Source organism: Pituophis catenifer, unplaced genomic scaffold (genome assembly GCF_029215685.1).
Source record: "Pituophis catenifer annectens isolate HBS135680 unplaced genomic scaffold, rPitCat1.0.hap2 SCAF_2, whole genome shotgun sequence".
Lineage (NCBI taxonomy): Eukaryota > Metazoa > Chordata > Lepidosauria > Squamata > Colubridae > Pituophis > Pituophis catenifer.
In genome coordinates, this window is record NW_027256882.1 from 71,437,500 (window position 1) to 71,445,901 (window position 8,402).

The window sequence follows — 8,402 nt, forward strand, 5'->3', positions numbered from 1 at the left end:
GATCTGTCAGCTGCAAGCCAGGTCTCTTCCCTGCCCGCCCATCCCTATCTCCACACAGCTGTGGAGTAAAAAGTAAGGCAACAAAATTGAATTATGGCTTACTCTATTCTGCATGATGATTTCCTGTTCTTTTGGCTTTATTAATTGGAAGAATAATCAGTATCCTTTTTTTAAAAAAAAATGGAGACTCAATTATAGACTACATTAATCTAGAGTTTATGGAGAAGAACTGCTGCTACTGCATTTTATTTGATAAACTACTTTACTCTAACCTGAGAATATTTTTCCAGGTTGTGAAATTCTTCTGAATTTGTGTGTGTGTGTGTTTTAAAGTAAAGTATTAAAAAGATGGTGATGATGCTAGTCCTTTAAACTGAGAAGAGGGAACAGACTGATGTGTTCATGATTGGTCTATTAATCCCACAACAAGGCCTGGATTCTTTTATCTAAAACAACATGAGCTTAAGACATCTGCTCTAAGTACTTTGCCTATCCAAACAAACAAGGGTCACACTTCATTCTGCCAGTCTGTCATCAGATTCCCTCCTCCCCCTTACCATGTCTCCCCAATGAACCCTTCTCAAGAGGTTATGGCACAGGAATTCCTGCCTGATTTTATAAATTTGTTCTTTCTTTGATTTTGCTCGATCTCAAAGCTGGTAAATACTTTGGAATCTAGGCTTGCTGTTAGTTTATTTTCTTCTGCTGATAATAGGTACAATATTTATTTGGGGGTAGGTTTTTTTATGTTGTATTTTTAGCCTATCATTTTCTACCAATATCCTTAATTTTATCTTAACAATAAAAACCCTATATAGTAGATTGGCCTGAGACACAATAATTGGCCCAAATCCATCCAGTAAACACCCTGGTTGAATCTGAACTTAAACATGAGAATCCGCCATCTTAATCACTACTCTATTATGGCTGTCTAAGCATGTCCTGTACTCCTGAAAGAAAGCCCCACATCAAACAGGAGGGAAACATGAGCTTTGGAACTGCTTGTATAATCATATTAACTAGATCAAGTAAAACTAGGACTTACCAAACCAACTGTTAGAATTGCAGATGATCTATGGAAGGATAACCAACCAACCATAGAAATTATGTGGAAAAAATGTGAAGGACCTTTTGAAAGCAAATTTCACACAGGTCTACAAAGAAAGTTTCAACTTACATCTGCTTTTTATACATCATTCTGATTAGGAAACCTTGATATTTTCAGCGGCAAACAGATTTTTGTTTTGTGGCAGCCTTTTTTGCTTCCTCCCTATCAAGCTGAAGTGCTTCCCACCCATCCTTCACTTGGCATAAAGCTATTCTATCATGAAAACTGCTCATCTCAATAGGCAGCCTCTGCTGCCTTTGTTTCTAGTCACTTTACTTTCCTCTAAGAAAATAGAAACGAAGCCAGAACCTAAAACATTGTATAAATTTTGAGGATATCCCTGGAAAGGTTTGAAAAAGGGAAAAAACACTACTTTAGCAATGACACAGCTAAGGATGACTTAAGTCTGTCTCATTTATGGGCTAGGGAATAAGATGAAGACAATGTTTATACCCTTTTGAGTTCATTTTCAATGTTTTGTGTATGCCTAAATGATTTTGCTTAGACCTGAAGGTATTTGAAGTAGTGGACAGCTTCTGTCTTTTAGGACCAACCAAAGTTTCAAATATACATTCAGAAACAAACTGGTTCAATTGCTAAACACAGATGATGCTGTGAGATCACAACAATATGGAGTTAGTTCTGGAATGTTATAAAGATCACATGTAGAGGTGCTCATTGAACTGAAGGTGGCTTGAAATAAATTGTGTGTCTTCTTTTTGTCTGGGGAAAAGAAAATAATTCAGCAGGGTTTTGTTTTGTTTTTTACTTTGTTTCCAAAAACTGCAAAGACAATAGACATGGAACACCTGGAAAAATAAAGCCTCTTTCATGTATTTTTAAGTGCAGAAAATATAGGAACATATGAATTCAATGTTTCCTATCCACTACAGCAACAGTTTAATTGCTACATATTGAGATGCCCCCATTTGTTTTTTAAACATGTAAAACTTTTTAAAATCATTTTTAAAACTAGGCATGTGATATAAAACAAATCACTGGTCTATACTGTTATATTTATTCCCAAGATTGTTTCTTAGTCCTTTTGCTGAAAAAGAGAATAATTATTGTACTCAAAATATACTAAGACCTTAATTTCCCTATTGGATTAAATACATTTTCTTTTCTTTTAGAATTTTTTTTTTTTTTTTTGCATTACATTTTGAACGATAGTCATCCAGGTCTCCACACAACCTAAACCAGAAAAACATAAGTTATGTTATGTTGAATAACTGAAACAATATGTCATGAAGAATTAAGATCCAGGCATTCCCTAAAATTAGTATAAACAAGCTAAAAATATTTTCAGAATAATATCAATCGATTTTACGTTTTTGTATCATTACTGTATATACTGATTTGTGCTCTGAAATGTGTAGATTTCCTTTTTCTAACAAAATCCTATGATTTTGATGAAATTATGGGTTTTTAATTTTTTAAAATCCACCATTGAACAGCTTATAATTTGAAACGTGAAAAGGATACATTTCATGGGGTTGGATTGAAAGTTTTCTTGATACTTTTTCATCCAGCTCTTGTTGTTGTTGATGATGATGTTGATATCATCTATTGACAAGAATGCATATACGACAAAAAGAAAGACTAAAAAAGAAAGAAAATGTATATCAAAAGAGAAACATGCCTCATTGAAACCAATGACATTTTTTTCTAAACCAGTGATTATTTTTACTTATTGAATCTGACCTCCCTTAGTAAAGGCAATAGGAATCAGGATAGAATTAGGTATGAAAACCAGGATAACAGAGCTAGTATTTTATTTATTTATTTATTTATTTGTTCGATTTATATATTCCGCCCTTCTCCGGAGACTCAAGGCGACTTACAATGCATGATTAAGCAATAGCCTTCATACTTTTGTATATACCTGCTTAGTAGGGCTTTTTGGGCCCCCCTGAGTGGTGTTCTATTTTATACAAAGTCAGCTTATTGCCCCCACAAACCGGGTCCTCATTTTACCTACCTCGAAATGATGGAAGGCTGAGTCAACCTTGAGCCTGGTCAGAATTGAACTCGCAGTAATTGCAGGCAGCTGGCAGCTAAGTACTACTTTAACAGCAGCAGTTTAGTCCACTGCGCCACCAGGCTCCTTTAATTTGACCATCAGATCTATATACTTGTACTCTTTTTGGTGGAATTGTACACATTACCTTGTAACAGTCCAAATGACTTGAATTCCAGCTCTATTATTCATAGAATCATAGAATGGAATAATTGGAAGGAATTTTAAAGTTAGCGGGCATGACTAAACGCCAAAGGCGCATGGAACGCTGTTACCTTCCCACCAAAGGTGGTCCCTATTTTTCTACTTGCATTTGTTATGTGCTTTCGAAATGCTAGGTTGGCAGAAACTGGGACAAGTAACTGGGACAAGTAACTGGGACGGAGCTCACCCCGTTATGCAGCACTAGGGATTCGAACTGCTGAACTGCCAAACTTTCGATCGACAAGCTCAGCGGCTTAGCCACTGAGCCACCACGTCCCTATGAACCATAAGGACACCTAAATCTTTTTCCATGTACTGCATCGCAACACGGTTCCCTCATCCTATATTCACAATGTGATTTTTTTTAACCCTAATGTAGAATTTTGTATTTGTCCTTTCTGAAATTGCTCCTGCTGTTTTGTCCCTAATGTTCCAGTTGAATCTTGATAGTCGACTAAAGTTTTTGCTAACCTCCCCATTTCTTGTGTCATCTGCAAATTTGATAATCATATTTAACCCATTATCCAAGCAATTTATAAATATATTAAAATAGTGCAGGACATAGAACGAAACCATGCAATATGCTTCAATACTTCCTTCCAGCTTCTATGGAGTCACTGATCTACACCATTTAATGGTAGCGTATTGTCATCTTCTCTACAAGAATCTCCTGGAAGCATTTGTTACATGCTTTCCTAAACGTCCATCACATTCCCTTGTCAGTTAAACAGGTCACTCGATCAAATTGAAGTCAGATTGGTTTGACATGATTTATTCCTTATTAACCAATGCCGGTTTCTGCCAAGCAGTGCATTCTTTTCTAAATGCTCACAAACTGACAGGTTAATAATTTGTTCCACAGCAGGACATTTCTATATATTCCATCCATGCTGGAAGTTCTGAACAAATAGAATGTACAGTATATGATGAACAGAGGGCTCTTCCTATCGTTTTCAAAAAACCCAGAAAACTCCAGATAGCCAGGAAGTTATAAATTTGGTTTGAAACTAGCCTTACTGCTCTCTTATGAATAACCCAGGTTTAAAGAACTGCAAAATCTCTAGTAACTATCCTAAGTCAAATAGAAACCATTTGCTTTCAAAGAGTGTTTCATTAAAGGTTATCAGAGCAAAATTTTGCCAGATAATGAAAAGTTAAACAGAGTCAGAACTAGTCCGAGCTTGGATGAAAACCTATAAGGAAATCTTGGAGGTGTAGATTAGAATGGGAAGTTAAAATCTTTCAGCAACAAGACAATGACAAACTGTTTCCATATTGTAGCTGAATAGTCTAAAAGACGTAGGATAGTCAGCAAGATCTAAGCTCAATATGAGGAAATGGTTATGCATGCTTTTCATTAAAGATTCTGTCATTTCAATTCTTTCAAGCAAACATTCATTACAGATAGGGAAAATAAAATTCTAAATTAATTGTTCTCACCATTCCAAAATGCAACATTTAGATATATATTTCATATGGAGCCCAAATATCTAAGTCCAAACTTTTCAGTCTGAGGGCCATATTGGACATTTTGCAAACATTCAAGGGCTGAGGAAAAAATCAATTTTATAAGTGAGTGAATAAAATGTAATTGAATGAATGTGTTTTAACAAATCAAATTTGTTTCACTTTGCAACTTTAGATTCAATTGATTCTCTTTAAGAATCAAAAACTACATTAGAAGTAATTTGAAATTACCAAAGTAATTTGCCACTATCGCAAATTACCAAAATTTCTGGTTTCAAAATATTAAAAAAATGATATGATAGCTAGCACAATAAAGTAGCACATTTGGAAAGTTCATTGGTCTTAGATCTATGTTCAAGTCATAACTTGCCATGATTTTAATCAGTGAAGCTTAGACAGGTCATTATTTCTGAGACTTAGTTCCACTTCAGTAAAAATAAAAATAAGAGTACTTTGCCATGAGTGAAGATAAGTAATAGAAGGACTGGACTTTCCTTTGTGTGTGTTTAACAACAGTTGTGGTAAAGCGCCATAGAGCAACTATGCTCAGCACAGTCTAGCAAAATAATAGACTGCATTAGTCCATAATACAGTTTGTTTAGTTTTGACTGAATATTGTCTGGGAACCCAGCATTGGAGTTGTTAAACCTGGTTTTACACAATGAATATTAAACTCATGGTGAAAATGAGTTCAATTATCTATGGAGTGGCAGCAGGTAACACTCTGTGGGCTACCTGAAATGCTGGTCAGCTCTTAGTCCTGATGCACAGCCAGCTCTTCAAGCTAATCAATTGGAAATCTGGCAAGTATAGAGGAGAGGAGAGCCAGTTTGATGTAGTATCATGTTTCCCCAAAAATAAGACCCTGTCTTACATTTTTTTGAACCCTGAAATAAGAGCTTGGCCTTATTTTCGGGGAGGTCTTATTATTTTGGGGCGTGTGGAGCAAGATGGGGCTCTTCTTGCCATCTTACCTGATTTCCAGCTCTGTGTTTAAATATTTTTGGGGAGGGCTGATTTTCGGGGAGGAGACTTATTTTAGCGCATGTGCTCAAAAGCCCAATTGAGCTTATTATCAGGGGATGTCTTATTTTCGGGGAAACAGGGGTAGTTAAGGCATCAGCCCAGAAACCAGTAAACAATGAATTCTAGTCTTGCCTCAGACACAAAGCCAGCTGGGGGATTTTGAGCCAACCTCTCTCAGCCCTAGGAAGGAGGCAAAGAAAAACCACTTCTGAAAATTTTACCAAGAAAACTTTGAGGACTAGCCCAAGCAGTTACCAAGAGCCAAAATTGACCTGGAGGGACAAAAGAAAAAAAAGAAATGGGGGAAAGCTGGATTGAAAGAACTGGACTTTTGCACAACCTGTAATAGAATGGCCTAGGAGACAGTCCAAGAGCCAGAAAGGAAGAGGCATGTCCACCCTAGGCCTAAAGTTATCAGCCGAGCCAATCCTACCATTCAAAGTGACTGGAGGATGCAACCAACAGAACAATTGACTAAATGCATCAGATATCCACAACAAAACCTGTGCTATAATAAGGGGGGAAATACTAATTTAACACAGGAAAAACAAAAATTGACTTAAGGCTACCTCCAGCCGTGCTTCTCCGTTGAATTTTGAGCAACATTATTCTTGATTTCTGAGCACATTCATACACATGGCTCTACAGCAGCACACAAGAAAGCACTCACATATTTAGATCAGATTATATCTAAAATATATATATAGAATGGAATTTGCAATCAAAAACAAAAACAAATCACTAGCATTAATAAATCAGTATTAAAACTGCACATTCTTTCTTTTCACATATCTAATTCTTTCATTGTTCTTCATAGGAAATCCAGAAGCTTTAGAAAAGGATTAATTTTCCTTGACTAAATTGAGGCTTCAGAACAAATGAGTCACTTTTCGTGCTTAATTTCTGAGAAACTATTTGAAACCCTGAAGCTTGACTTTTTCTGCTCAAATGTTACATGCCTGAAGATCAATTATAAATATTCCACCTTGAGAAAAAGACCTTCTGTACATGCTCCAGATCTTCTCATCTTTGTATCATCCCTGCCAATATTGCAGTCTACTTTGAAAATAAATTCCATCCCTCATTAAACCATTATTTTGCTGTTTGAAGATGAACTATGAGATTTGAACATTTGCAAACTTAGAACAGAAGAATTTGATCGAGGCCATTCTATCAGCTCTACAATTCTTGCCCAGGGACAATTCTCACACAGGACTTTGCATTAATGGGTGGCTTTAAGGGTTAAGAAAAATATTTTAATGGGAAGAATGGATCAGTTTTCTTTGGACTGCCAGGGCAAATTATAAACAATAGATAGTCAGCATTGAACCAGTAGTGGGTTTCAAAACCCGGGGTTACTGGTTTGCTATCGGTAGCACACGGGTACGTGCGCTCGCTTTGCGGTGCTCCTGCACACGCGCAGATTGTTTTTGATGATGTCTGGGCAGGTGGGCAAAGCCTCCTGCCACCACAACTACCGATTTGCCCGAACCGGGGCAAACCAGGAGCAGCCCACCACTGCATTGAACCCCTAATGCATTTAGATATTTTGGGCTGCAGTTCCCATAGCTCTTAAACATGTGATATGCAGACTGGATTTTGGGTAAAGTATTCCTGCTATAGACAACACAGCATTATCAACAGCCATCTAACAAGCAGCAGATTGAGGAGGTCTCATAATCAGTCTTTTCTTTTATAGTGCATGTATTTTTATCCAAAATGTAACAATTCTTCCTAAATGTGCATCTGCATCTGTTATTTCCTTTTATTTCATATTTATCTTTGGTAGATATGATACTTTCCTGAGTAAGACAACATTCACATAGCAACTTTCATCTAATTCTTTTAGGAGTTTAACTTTAGTAAAGGACATTGGAAACTTCCATAGCATAGAAAAGTCTGGACTATCATTTTTATTCGACAACAGATTCCCTCAGAGTTGCTGAGATAGACCTTACACATTCTTTCAAGGTCACATGGGAAACTCAGCTATCACACTTTGGCTTTATTTTTATCGTAGAAGTCTAGTTCAAATAATGTAAAAGAAAGAAAGAATGAGAAAAATTAAAATTTGGGTTCTCCTCCAGGCTATGCCATTGTCCCATGTTCCACTTCAGTTCAACTCTATTTCTATCTTTCTATCTTCTATCTTTCTATCTTATCTATCTTCCTACCTACCTACCTACCTACCTACCTACCTATCTACCTACCTACCTATCTCTCTATCTCTCTATCTCTACCTACCTACCTACCTACCTACCTACCTACCTATCTTCTATCTATCTACCTATCTGTCATCTATCTATCTACCTATCTATCTATCTATCTATCTATCTATCTATCTATCTATCTATCTACCTTTCTATTTTGTTCTCTCTATCTACCTACCTACCTATCTATCTTCTATCTACCTATCTGTCATCTATCTATCTATCTACCTTTCTATCTATCTATCTATCTATCTATCTATCTATCTATCTATCTATCTATCTTCTATCTAGCTAGCTAGCTAGCTACCTATCTGTCTGTCATCTATCTATTATACATCATCCATCTATCTATCTATCTATCTATCTA